The 14,403-nt window shown below is 42.4% G+C and overlaps 1 protein-coding gene across 6 annotated transcripts in view; it reads right to left on the bottom strand.

Annotated features, from left to right (window-relative positions):
• Positions 1–14,403, bottom strand: part of SYK (spleen associated tyrosine kinase) — an 86,890-nt gene that overhangs the window by 71,499 nt on the left and 988 nt on the right. For 3 of the 6 annotated variants that reach the window (XM_074330198.2, XM_019713872.3, XM_074330197.2), the window contains exon 2: positions 10,003–10,116. The exons of the other annotated variants lie outside the window; for them this stretch is intronic. The gene's annotated coding sequence lies outside the window, so the exon portion shown is untranslated. The remainder of the gene's footprint in view (positions 1–10,002; positions 10,117–14,403) is intronic. 6 annotated transcript variants of the gene reach the window in all.

The following is a 14,403-nucleotide window of genomic DNA, read 5'->3' as shown; positions in this document are numbered from 1 at the left end:
AGGTTTCCAAGAGCCTCTGGTTCCAATATTTCATCAACCAATCAATACATAACATTGTTTCTGTTTAAAGACATCATATTTAATATATATTGTTCATTAATTGACATTGAACTCATGGCCAACAGTGCTGTAACTCATGCCTGAATGAAGCTCATCTAACACATGTCTATTTTCTGCACAAGGCACATTACAGCCTTCCTCCCTTAGGAACCCTGAACAGCACTTTGTCCTATGTTTGTAGCCAATTTTAAATAGCAAAACACCAACAAAAATTTGAAAACGTGGCACTCGATTGACCTGAAAAGGACACATGGGCGAGCCGGCCTGTTCCTCCTCAGCCAGGGGCGTGAACAGCAGGTGATGGGACGTTGTGCTGCTCTGGCAGGTGCACAAAGGGCCACCTGACCACTCGAGTACTGGGGCTGCAGTCACAAATCAGTTTTAGCAAGCAGGCGAAATCACTACACAAAGCCTGCAAATAATGAGAACTGACTGCACTTATCTTACCTAAGAATGCTAAATGTAGGTCTTAGGGTCATTCTTTACCCATTTTGAATGACTTCTAGAATATTCACATGGGGCCATGTTCATCACAAACAAACAGGATGGGAAAGTACAAGTTATTTGAAAAATCATTACAAGGGTGAATAGATACGCATTTTGGAAAATTTGAATCTCAATTATCCACAGCTCCTGATAACCTATCTCCCTCTGTTTGTTTGGCTCTCTAACAAAATGCTTCTGGGCACCCTCAGAAACACAGGTCTGATTTGTTAGTGAATCCATAGCCTTTGCACCCAAAGGGTCCTGGTTAGAGTTAGGGTCAGGGTGCCTGAGAGTAAACTTCAGCCCCGCTGCTCACCAGCTCCCCAGCCTTGGTAAGTTACTCTCTATAAAAAGGGTACAGCTTCTACTTTATTTGGATTGTTTTTCTTCTAGGAGAAATAAGGGCAAAATGTTAAAATGCAACATTTACTAATTATGAGTGGTTTCTCTCTTTCCAGTATTTCAAAAAAAAAATTTTTTTTAAAGCTTGTTGTTGTGAAGAATAAATGCAGTTACATCTGATCTAGGCCTGGTGCTTGGCTGCTACCTTTCTTTCAATCTGACTGTAAACAGCTGGGGTGCAGGGAAGTGACTTGGCTCCTGTTATGCTCCAGCACCTGGCACTGCCCTGGCTGCAGGGGGTGGCCTCTACATCAACGTGCTGAACAGCCCAGAGAACCAGACAACACCATGGCCCTGGTTGGCCATGCTGATCAGAGAGGCTGACAGAAGCCAAGCACCACATGAGTTTTTCTGGCCATTTTGAAGTGGTTTTGTGTTTGTTTGTTCTGAACTGTTCCTGTGGAAACTTAGTCGTTCAACAAAAATACCAGACTCTAAGTTACTCTATAAGACAAATACCAAAATATCAGATAGCTTGGGTGTTGACAGAGTAAAGATTTCACAACCCCATTCTCTCTGAAATCATCCACTACAAAAATAAGAAAAGAGAAATTCCTTGGGACTAGTAGACATCTAACACTCCAATCAACCACCTGAGATGAATGAAGCCAAATGCAGCAAAGGGTGGACCTGGGAGCACGAAGACCCTTAGGGAAGATGGTCAAGGAAGGAGGGCAGCCGCAGCCCTCAGACAAAGCCTACAGAGCTGGGGTTCCACATGGCAGGGGGAGCCAGTATTTTGAGGGTGAAGAGATTTGGAATGGCCAGCAGTCTTCCTGGGAAGAAAAAATATTAAACTAATATTCTCTCTTTCTCTCTCTCTCTCTCTCTCTCTCTCTCTCTCTCTCCCTCTCTCTCTCTCTCTCTCACACACACACACACACACAGCATTACTGAGAATGAGGAAACCACTCTGTTAGGCTGGAACACATCTTGGGCGGCTCCCTAACATGATTCATTTCCAAGGTAAAGAACCTATCCCGGGTGTATGCAATTACACTAAAAGAACAAAAGGAGAGAATCAATAGGAGAAACATATGGTACATAAAGAACATTGGCCCCAATGCCCAGAAAACTGTCCCAAAGGGCAGATGGAATCAAGACTATGCATATAGCCATGAAATCAAAGAAGTTAAGAAAACAGTCACTTTGTTAAAACAACAGCTCAAACCAGAGATACACAAGTTAAGGGATGAGATGGAAAGGCAAGAAAAGTAATCAGAAATAAGCTGGCAGAGATCAGGGACAAAGTAGAAAGAAATGATGGTGTTATTTCAACAGCACAAAGAGAACAGACATTAAAGTTTAAAGAACATAGTGGACAGCATGGAGTAGCTTGAGAAAAATGGAATGGAATTAACAAAGAGTGAAAGAATTCAATGGAAAAATACTAGGACAAAGGAGATCCAAAGTACGCAAGATGCATGTCCCTGAAGTCAAGAATTTAAATAAGGGAGTAGCACATATGTTCAATTAAAGCACATATGTTATAGCACATATGTTATATGTTATAGCACATAGTAGCACATATGTTATAATTAAAGCAAATGTCCAGAAATAAGAGAGCACTTTTCTCCTGGATTCCCTTATAAATCACTGGGCCTTCTTCTCCTTGGCCACACTCCAAGCCAGCAGAGAGATGAGTGACGTCCTCAGAGGTGGCAAGCATGTCCAGCCCAGAGAAAAATGGTCCAGCTGGGCTCAGGGCTGGCCATAAGCCGCGCAATTTCAGCACGCTGACTTAAACAACTGCGGAAGCTGGGAAGGTTCTGATGCTCTACCAAGAACCAGGCCAGAGCAGGGTTATCACATCCCCTGGATACCAGCTTCAAAATCCTGCAGGTGCTTCGTAAACACTGACCCCTGGGCCTGGCAGCCACCCCTGCTGTTTCCTCTGCACATAAAAATGTAAGAGTGACTGCTTTCATCATCAGTAAGCTCCATTCACAACAAAACAAAGGAAAGCTCTAGACCAGAACAGTGACTCTCCACCCTGGCTGCAGGTTAGAAACACCTGGGTGCTTTTTTTTTAAGTACTGGTGACAGGGTCCTAGCCCAAACTTACTCCGAACCTTCAGGGGTGGGCCCAGACCTCAACATGTGTAAAACTTTCCAGGTGATGCTCACCTGCAGCCCCGATGCAGAACCCCTGCTCTAGCAGGACCACTTCTCTAGTGAGGGTCCAGGGGCTCAAAACTGACCCAAACACAGCTGGCCGCTGACGTAGGCAGCACCGTGAGTGGTAGCAACTGAGGGGGCCATGGCAGAGAGGAATGAAGAATTTGAAAGAAGTAACATTAAAGCCATCATTCAAGAAAACACTCTCAGTTAACCCCAACCCCCGCCCCCAATATACACATTAATTTTTAGACATCTAGATTCTGCTAACGCAGTAATTCAGGTAAAGGTTTTTGCCGTGTCCTTCTGTCGACAGCGCATACAGGCAGGCTGGGGCCTGAAGCTGACTTTAGGAAGAGCACATGTGTTGCTCCACTTCCTGATGTGTGGCTGAATCATGAAAGGAAGTCCTATAATTCGCAACCCTCCTAAGCAGCTTGTCTTGTGGTATTTTATCTTTGCTCAAACTGAGCCGCACCGGAATTCCAGAGACAGGCAAACTGCGCCTCTGTCACCCGCTGCCCAGAATGAGGAGGAGCCAGGGCTTCAGCCTAGGGGACAGCGGCCGATTCCCAGCTGGTGGGCCTGCCCCACCGGCGTCACCTCAGCTGGCCTCAGGCTCCCGGGTGCCACCCCACACGTGCACCTGCCTGCCCACCGCCTCCGATTTTTTTGCTGCTCTCAGGGTCTCAAATGAGCACAAAGGGCACATTCCCAGAAATGAAAGTCTTGTTCTCTTTTGTTTGAAAGAATAGACATGGTCAAGCAATAAGCATCACGCTTTCCTCACCTCACTGGAATGAGGCAAACGTTCCCTCTTCAAGTCTTCCTTTTAAATGGACAGAGCATTACATCACAAATATTTTGAGAAAATAATGTTGGACTTTTTTTCCTGCAGAGAAATTAGTAAGTACTAAGATTTTCTCCATTACCTCTAAATCCTCTGGAACAGAAACCCAGTTTATTCTTTCAGAAACCATATGAACCAAGTGTGCTAACACACTGTAAGGATTCATGAATTGGTGTCCTCCAAGGCTGGGCGCCCCTTACACTGCTCCAGGGCCAGAACTGGGAGCCATTTCAGCTCCTGTGGGACTCATGTAACCTGTCAGAGACAGGCTGTGATGGGGGCTGTGTGTGTGTGTGGGGGGCTGTTGAGTACGTCATCACCAGCCATGTGTGGCTGTTGTGTTGAGTAGGAGACTGTCCCTGTGTTGAGGATGAAAGGGCCAGGCCAGAGCCTGTGGGCATGACCTGAATTTCCTGGTACTACCATCGTTGACCATAGTCAGGTCCCCTCAAAAAAACAGGAGGCACGCAGGGTCCACACGTGGACAAGTGGCAAGCATTACGATGCAATCACCATGCCCAGTGGCATTAAGCTAGGAAAGGTGGGAGGAGGTAAAAGTCCCAGTGCCCCCTGGCTCTCCAGGAAGGGCTGTGTGTGGCTCGGCTAAAGCATGGCACTCTGCATGTGTCCCGCAGACTGGGTGGCAGTGACCGAAATGCTTGCTCTACTCTGCCCCTCACAGAGCCACTAGCCACATGGGGCCGCTGCCCTCAAAATGTGGCAAGCATGACTAAGAATGGATTGAATTTTAAATGTTATTTAATTTTAAGTACTTGAATGTCAATGGCTACACGGGGCTGTTGATGACGTACTGAACAGCACAGTACTAGATCCTTGGCAGAGAAGCTGGGGAAAGGCCTTCTGTCCTCACCTGGGCCAGGTGTCAGAGGTGGAGCAGCACACAGCACCCCCTGGGACCAACATGATGAGCCTGTATCTGGACCTAGGGCGCCCTCCACAGTCACCCCGAAAACAGGCTGTGTGGTCCAGATACCTTTCTCTTCCAGATGTTTCTCCTACTTGGGCCAAATGTAGAAGTTCTAGGTTTTCTTTTCACTCTCTCACACACACGAGGACATACTACTCTAACATCTAACACATCCAGAGTCTTTGCAATGAAAGGTACACACAGCTGCCACTATACCCAGCATACCAATAAATTCAAATTTGGTGGAAACTTTGTTAGGCTTTAAAGATGAACTTGCATGCTATAAAGTCCTACTAACCAGTTCTAAACCAGTGATTCCTGGCTGTGGCAGCTGCACTTGGTGGGAGCGGTAGTGGGAGGCCTTAATAATTCAAGTCCAGAGGCAGGCCACATGCAGACCACATCAGAATCCTGGGAGGTGGCCTGGGCACCAGTGGGTGAGATACGCATGGGTTACGGCTGTGTGCAGGCAAGCTGGAGAAACTTGGCTGTACAACTCTGTACAAGCCACCCACTTTCTCTAAGCCTAACTCCTCACCTGGAGACAGAATGGTCCCAGAGACAGAATTTCCCCCACTTATTTATATATACTTTCATTGTATGGGGACTTGTTTACAATTTTAGGAAATCATAGTCATCATTCTTTTTCTATTATGGTTTCATATTTTCTTCTTCACCCCACAATTATTTAAAAACTCACCTAAGTTTTCTTTGAGTACTTTTATGATTTCGCTGTTATTCTTTGTTCATTCTGGAACTTACTTTGGTATAAAAAGCAAAGTTTTCTTTTTTCTATTTTTCCCAAAAAGCCATGACAGATGCTTTGTTCTGAATTAGTTCTGTTCCCGGTTTCATCCTATTCACTCCCCCTGGCCCCAAGCAAACCTTATTTTGTTATGAGTACAGCAAACGTCTGTGTGCAGAGTAAAAATGTATATTTCACCCTTTTCCCTTTTCTCCCAACTGATCCCACTGCCCTTCCCAGATAACTGCTGCTCACAGTTTGGTGTCTTTGCTTCTAAACGGCTCTCCATATATTCTCTCTCTCTCTGTCTCTGTCTCTCTCTCTCTCTCTCTCTCTCTCTCTCTCTCTCTCTCTCTCTCTCACACACACACACACACACACACACACACACATACACACTTGTACAAGCTGACTTGCATCCACACAAAGTAAATAACAATCCAATGTAGCTGACATCAAGTGCACATATGTGTTTAAAAAACACATTATACCTTGCTTTTTAACTGAACATAATTTGGACATCTTTATATTTTCATCTACAAAGACTCCACACTTTCAAAAAGACCACATGGGATTCCTACTGGTATGTATTTCTTCCTTCCTTCCTTTTTTTTTTTTTTTTGCTATTGCAAAATAAAATGTTGAAATGAATTACTGTATGCCTATATTTCTCCATTTTTATCAATATATGTGTGTAATAAGCTCCTAAGAGTGAAACTGTTGAGTCAAAGCACATGTGCATTTTAAATTTCAGAAGATTTGACCAAGGGCAGTGCCATCACCCACCTGTGAGTGTCCTTTGTCCCCACACCTCGTCACACAGCAACCTCTTAAACTGCAGAGAAGCAGCACATATTCCTGCACTTTGGGTTCTCCTGCAGTTCTACCTGCTTATCAGCGTCCTCAATTTATTTTTCTATTGGGCTGTGTTTATTCTTCTCACATAGAAAGAACTCATTGCGTATTAAGTCTATTGGTACTTTACCACAGGCACTGAAAATCAATATATATTACAGGTTTTCCCCCCACTTATTTATATATACTTTCATTATATGGGGACTTGTTTACAATTTTAGGAAATCATAGTCATCACTCTTTTTCTATTATGGTTTCATATTTTCTTCTTCACCCCACAATTATTTAAAAACTCACCTAAGTTTTCTTTGAGTACTTTTATGATTTCGCTGTTATTCTTTGTTCATTCTGGAACTTACTTTGGTATAAAAAGCAAAGTTTTCTTTTTCCCGTTTTTCCCAAATGATTAGCCAGGTTTCCCAAGACCACTAATGAATAACCCATGCTCCCTTCCCTGACCGATAGGAAATGCCATCCTTGCCTTAATCTCATTTCCACATGTCATTTGTGTCTCTTGGTCCACTCTCCATTGTTGCTTTGCCTTAAGATCTTGTGGAATTTGTCTCACCCATCACCATTTTTTCTCTGGGTCTTCTCACAAGTTCCTCTAAATTTTTTTTTGTCAATCAAAAGTGGAAATAATTATATCCCAAGCAAGTTAACTTGCTTCGTTTTGTTTGGTGTTTACATACACAATGTTCCATAACCATCTGTGCACAACACTTCGGCTGGCGCCTCCTCTTACATGAGCTTCCCACCATGTTCTAGGTCACTCTGGGTGGCATTTGCAAGTCAGCTTAATCTGTGCTGAAGAGAGACCTGCACAAGCATCACAAGTCTGCATAGTAACCTCGCATTGATTCAGGACTTTTTGTCCAGTTGCTATTGAATTTGCTTAATTTCTCAAGACAAAGCTATAACGATAATAATGTTTTCTATAACTGCTGGGAAAAGTGTGAAATCAACATGTCAAACTGAGTTTATGGCCTTGTGTTGCCTTCTCAGGCTTCCTCGTGTCCACTGATATGACTTGAATCTACATCTTCTTACCACTAGGCACAACGGCAGATCCTTTTTTCTACTCTTTATCAGAGCAGTGGACACAGATTCTGGTTCTGGATTAGAAATACCTACCTCTAAGGCCTCGAATCCCATCAACATCACTTAGTGGTTGGACAAGTCATTTTACCTTTCTGGGTCTCACAGCTTTTCAGCAGGTTGGATTAGATGGTCTCTAGATCCCTGTCATCTCTAACATTCCATGCATCATTAAACATGCTGCTAAGAAATTTTAGACTGGTGATTTCCTAAAAATCAGTAGATTTCCTAAAAATGCCATCCTCTCCTTGGACACACTATCTGCCTGAGCTACAGGATGGCTGGCCCAGCTCCCAGAGCAACAGAGAAGACCAGAGAAGCTCCAGTTCTGGGATCTGCCCCTGCTCTAGTGAGCTTCTCTCCCTCCACCTCGCTGTCACTTCCTCCACACAGCAAAGACCATCAGCTGATTGGTGTTGCTAAAAAAAAAAAAAAAAAAAAAAAAAGGAAGTGGTGGACTTCCGCTTCAAGCCTATGCAGCAGCTATAAATGCAGAGAAAGGAAAGAAACAGTATTAAAAACAATAACACAGAATATAAATCCATAACCACTCTGGGAAGCAAAGGAAGCATATCACTAGTATACTGGGAACTATCGTGATCCTTGAAAGATGCAAAGCAAGATGGGCTCAAACTGAAGAGGGAAACCACAGCAGAAGTGCAGGCAGAGGGGATAGCTGTGAAGGTGAGAGAAGCCTTGGAAATGACAGAACCCTGGGGTGAAGTAGGGCAGGGCAGGGTAGGAGCAGCCAAGCTCTCTCCAAACCCTTAGCTGTGGGCACCCCAAAGAGCAACAGAAGTCCCTCTGCAGGGAAGACATTCATATGGAGAGGTAGGGCATGACCAGTTCTGTGAAGAACAGGGCCCCAGCACCCACACATTGGTTACTGGCTCACCTGCCCAGTGCACATCTCACCCACCTCCTATCTCACAGGGGACAGGCTACAAGAGGGCCACACAACAAATTCAGCCTTAAAAATCTAACTCCTAGGGTACCTCAAAAAAAAAAAAAAAAAAGGAAGACCAGCCCTGGGGTGGGATAAAACACCTAGAAATACCAAGCACACAACGGAAGCTAACCCCGTGAAGGAAAGACATCGAATAAGTAGCAGAGCTGATGCCAAGAAGACCGGTCAGGGAGCAGGAAGAGAATGTCCAAACTGGAACCAAGTGTAACAGACAGAACCAACTGTAATAAAAGCCAAGAGTCTAATGAATTGTTAAAAAATAAAGAATGAGCTACATTCCTTGGAAATGAAGCACCTGCTTGCTACAATGTGAGACTCCCCAGATGGACTGAATGGCAGGATAGCCAGGGCTGACGCTCTTGCTGGAGATGAAGATTAACCTGATGGTTTCATGCAACACAACGCAAAGGGCAAAGAGAGGGAAAGAATGAAGAAGGCCATTCACTGCAGCTCTGTTTATAATATCAAAACTTAGGGGAAGGTGTCCGTCAATAAATGATACTTTCCACTCTGTGGAATAAAACACAACGACCATGACTAGGAAGGGCTTCCCCGGCCCTGGCATGTTGCTGTCGTTACTAAAAAAAGAAAGTTGCAGAATGATATTAGTATTAAGAACACACACACACCAAATCATATCTTCTGAAGATACATACAGATATACACAGGATGAATAAGGCGGAAGAAAACTCGCCCAACTGCCCTCCCACAGTGGGCGTGAGTGGGGCTGAGGGCAGCGGTCAAGAAGGGTGTTAGTGCTGCCTGTCCTACCTGAATTCTTTCCTCACAAATGGATCTGAATTTGTGCATCAGTTAAGCAATTTAACACTTTTCAAAAAGAAAATGATGTTCTCCTACCTAGGAGGTCAGAGAAACTACTTGAGAAACAGTTCTTACTCAGCTGTGACCTGTTCGGGGATGTATTACTAGCCTCCATCTAAGACTGCAGGGCAGACTCCCACCGAGAGGCCGTGACAGTTATGTCAGTTCTAACCACAGGCCAGGTACGGGTCGGCACTGCACTCATGGTCTCTATTGTGTATCGCAATAAAACCCGCTGTGAACCCATCTACGAAGACTGAAAGAGTAGCTTAAAAACACAGAATGGGATTTAAACTCCGTGGGACCTCAGACCTCAACTCTCAACCATGTTGATAAAAATATTTAGTAAATGTGACTTTGAGGCAGTATAGCAATCAAATGATTAAAATATTCTTAGCATTTAAGATGAAATCTACCAGTTTTTCTACCTCCACACATGCAAAGACTGAGAATCTTGTAAAGGGGCAGCAGAAGATCACCCAGTGTTTCCGAAAGCGGACTTCAGGCGCTCCTGTTCCCTACATGCTCCAAAAACCATGCCCCATGGCCATGGAGGCATGAGAACAGGCTGACACAAGCCCCTCCATGCACATCAGCTGCACAGCAGTTCTGAAGAATCCCACTGCATACTCCTGCTTACGCAACTTGATTCCATCCAGCATTTCACTTACTTGAGCAAGGAAAGCTCCCCAGGATACCATTTAAAATCAAACTGAGCCACTCCAGGAATCAAGGACATCCAGGCCAGCCATGTGATGAAAGCTCCGGACTCCGACCCAACATTCCTGGGGAAGTACAGGTTCCCATCAATCAGATCATAAGACATCAGTGTCACATCAAACACAAAGGTGACACTGAGATTGATTTTAAGTGGAGATGCCAACTGCTAAACTGGAGTTAAAAATAATCTTTCACTAAGTATGATTCAGAATATGTCCTGTTGGAAGAAATTACAAAAGTTCTATTCTACAAATAAATAACCCTGGAAATAGCAAGTCTGGGGAAGTGTTTTCAACAATTATGACAATGGATTTATAATAGATAAAATGTACGTGAATGTTAGTAAGAGGTATGTCAAGACCTCAAAGGATAAGACAAAGGGTCAATTTGTAGGAAATGTATTTAGTCAACCAATTCCCAAAAATATGCTTCAGTTATTAGTATCTGTGTAGCAAGACGGAAGAGAAACTGTCAGACCGGAGCAAGAAGACAGAAGGTTCCAGAAACAAAGAAAGAAAAGTGGAACCGATAGATTGCGTGGTATGTTTGACTCAGCGGGAAACTGAGTCAATAAGGGTTTTAGCTTAGTGTCAGAGAGTCGGGGAGAAAATTGTAATAGGCACTGAGCCCACTGAAAAAACCCCAAACCAGAATGAGAGTTTACTCCAGGAAGAGCAGCAAGGGGTCTGAGAAAGAAAATGAAACTGTATCATACGCCTTCCTTTAGCAGTAAACTTCATCACAATGAAGTGAACACCAAGTAGCACCTTAACCCTAATTCTAGGGCGGTTATCCCGGGCGGTGGGCATACAGGACGGCCGCGTGCTCGCTTCTCACAGTAGGAAGTCCGCAGGCACTGTCTACATGTGATCACCCAAAACGTACGCAAATAAGCACATTATAAGAAAATAAAGGGAGAGAATTCTAGAAAAAATAGTTATAAAAATACAAAATGGATGCTTTTAGGGAGCAGTAGTAGAGGATGGGAAAGTATTGTCACAAATTAAAATTTTAAAAAAGAAAAATGAACTCTAGTCACACCAAAACATTTCCATGACAACTCGATAGAAATGGATAGATTTAATAAATTATCAGACTGGCAAGACAGAATGAAGATTTATCAATTAAGACAAACAGAATGTCCTGTGTTGGACATCAAATGCCATGCAGAGTATAACAAAACAAACCAATACTTAAACTGTGGCTTTTCCTGAAACGCTGTTGCCCTAAGGGCCTCTTCTATTGACCCATCCAGGCCTGGGCCTCACCTACCCTCACACCAGCCTGCTTTCCTCGTAGGGCCTACTGCCTGCTCAGCTGCCTCATACCACACTTCTCACACTCAGCATGCCAGTCTGGACGGCCAGCATGCTCCTGTGTCCATACTCCCCTCTAGTGCTCCAGCACAGCAGAGAGCGGTACTGCCACCAGCTTCAGAAGCAAGGACTCCAGTGTCAGAGCTAGCTAGCTACCCCAGAAGACAGAACGGTGCTCACCAGGCACTGCCCATCACACAAGCTTTCAGTACACCCTCCATGGTCATCGTGGCATCACCAGTACTCTAAATCATTCCTACCTTCTTCCTCCTCTCATCGTCAGCCTTTGGTGTCCTCCAGAAATAAATACACGGTTTTTCCAAGAATAGAAGAATCAAGAGGGGGTCAATTGTGATATATTAAATCTACTGTAACACATACTAAATGTTCTTCTTTCTATTGGTATCTATGGCCTTGACTAAATCTGATTATACTTAAGGATTCCAATTCAACCACCTTTCAAGAGTCACATGGCAAAACTTACATAATTACTTCTTAAGGGCAGGGCAAAAAAAAGTCAAAATGATGCAAAATAACTGTCAGACAAACTTATAAGCTAATAGAAAATTTCCCTGGTAATATAGTGTCAAAATGGATGATTTTTTTTTCCTTTAAAATTTAGCCTATTTTTTTTTTAATTTTCCCACAATTCCTCAGTTAAAAAAAATTTTTTTTAACTCTTTTCCACGTGAAAAGGAACAAACCTGTTCAAATCAAAGTAGAAGAGTAAGATGATAGGACATAATTAAATCAGGCAATTTAATTCCAATCTCTCTTTAAGATTCTGCCTTTTGATTTTAATTGCTTTTAAAGAAAAAAAAGTTCAGTATGCAGACATTTAAAAAAATTCTCCCCAAACGCCTAAATTCCTAATTTTTTCTTCACTCATTTATAGCTAAACCAATCCAGAAGTGGAAGAAAATGTTAAAACTTGCAAATGAGGGGCAGGGGAGAGAAGATGAGTTAGTTGGAAAAGAATCTGTTACAGTGAAAGCTTTCTCAGCAAAAATGAGGTCAGATTGGAGTGTCCTGCCATTCCTTAGGCACAGAAAACAGAGCCAGCTGCACAGTGAACAGGAGACATTTCTTCCAAGCACATACTGCAGTTGGAAACGGTGATAGTACCCTTTCCTTGAGTAACCACTGTGTTCTTGCTCTACAATCCTAGACTGTCAGAAAATCTGCTGTTTGAAAGTACATCAGTAAGGATGAAACATCCTATTCTTACTTGCAGGATTTATATTTTGATGGTTATCACTGAAAATTCAGTGAAGTTCTGCTATTTCAGACTCCCTGACAACAAGGGAATTGCCTATCTAATTACTGAAAAGTGTGAGTTATTGGGCACTAGAAAAGCAATGTGTTTTCAAAAGCAAACAGTAGCTTGATGGAGTCTCACAGACTCAGTTCTTTAGTCCAACTCCAAAATACTCTGAAAAACAGGTTTTTTTTGGTAAGTTTTAGGGACTCTCATTTAGAGACAAGCCTGCCCTAAACTGACACACAGCTAATTACAGTCTTTATTTATTCCACGTAGTAAGGCTGTTCACAGTGTCAATGCACAAACATTAACGTGTGCCTTTACAGGAGGTTGTATCGGAGTGGTACCTACCATACGGTGTCAGTGTGCATACATACCCGTCTAAATTCTGAGAAATGTCTTTCTCAATGCTAAAATTCTAACTTTGAATTCTAAATTGTGAAAAATCCTGCATTCCAAAACATATCTGAGCACAAGGGTTTTAAACAATCACGAACATGCAGTGCGCTGCCTAAGTGGTGTCCTACTAAGAAGTCTGGGTTAAAAACAGAGAAATCAGACCTGCACTCAGAATATTAAATATGAGCTGAAGGAAAGCTAAGGTGAGCTATTTCTGAAGTCCAAACCTACCAATTAAATGATCTTCCTGCCAATTTCATCCCCCAGGAAAGGTAAGGCCCTAAAGTACACACCTCATTTTCATCCTGGCTTAAAACATTAGAAACATTCTTGTTAAGACTATATAATTCTACATCTAAGCATTACAGACATAGAGAATACAAATCAATTTCTATTTTATTGCAAAACTTCTCTAAACACATCACAAGTATGATGTAGATAGAACAAAATGATTTGATAAAATCATTTTAACTGACAAGATTTCTCACTTAAAACACCTAACACTTTACAAGTGTTTTAATCTTTTAGTTCAAATACAAATACATATATCTATGCACCATCCAGACTTTTGGTGGGGAGGGGCATTAATGAATTTAATTGCATTTAACTGAAATCTTGCCTGTGAAATAACAATGAATTTGTCCTTACTAAAACAAAGAAGTCAGATACGAGTCAATTCCATTTCTTCTGGAAATTCTCCATCATCACGATTATTATTTATTATTGTTATTATTATTATTATTTAGTACAAAGATTCAAATGTGGGACAACTCCAACTCTTTCAACTTCACGCTGAAATGTTCTGAGAGTTTAAGAGCAAGACCAATTCCTCCACTAATAGTACTACTTGGTTTCAATGAAATCTTTGGCGAGTCAGGCAAACTCATTAATCTGCAACAGTTTCCAACTTAGAACGATTTAAACTCTAACTTCTCCAATGAAGCCTTTCTAATACTTCAACATTCAAACAAACGAAAAAAAGAATCGCCATTGTATAGTTTTTAGGTGGGTTTAATATTTTAAACCATATTGACAAAAAAACAAACAAACAACACTTAAAATTTGCATTTTACTACATAAAACTACCCTGCGCTCCAAGTCATTCATTGGCTAATTAAGTTACTTTACCATGAAAACGTGTCGTAAAAGGAGCAATCATGCTAAATTTTGGTAGTAGTTAAGAAAGTTTCATGTGTTGATGCAACTGCTCTTTCTTTCTGTAGTATACGAAATGTAGTATATATAAAACCTCCGCAGGCACACGAACATTTGTACATTGAGTCACTTCGATAAATACAGTGGAATTTTCCAGGGCATTCATGTAAATGGACGAACGAAAATTTCATATTTTGGAGTTCCCCGTGCCTGCGGACTCC

The sequence above is a fragment of the Rhinolophus sinicus genome, chromosome 16 (assembly GCF_057876585.1).
Source record: "Rhinolophus sinicus isolate RSI-liver-muscle chromosome 16, RSI-T2T, whole genome shotgun sequence".
Lineage (NCBI taxonomy): Eukaryota > Metazoa > Chordata > Mammalia > Chiroptera > Rhinolophidae > Rhinolophus > Rhinolophus sinicus.
This window is presented reverse-complemented; position numbering and strand designations above follow the sequence as displayed.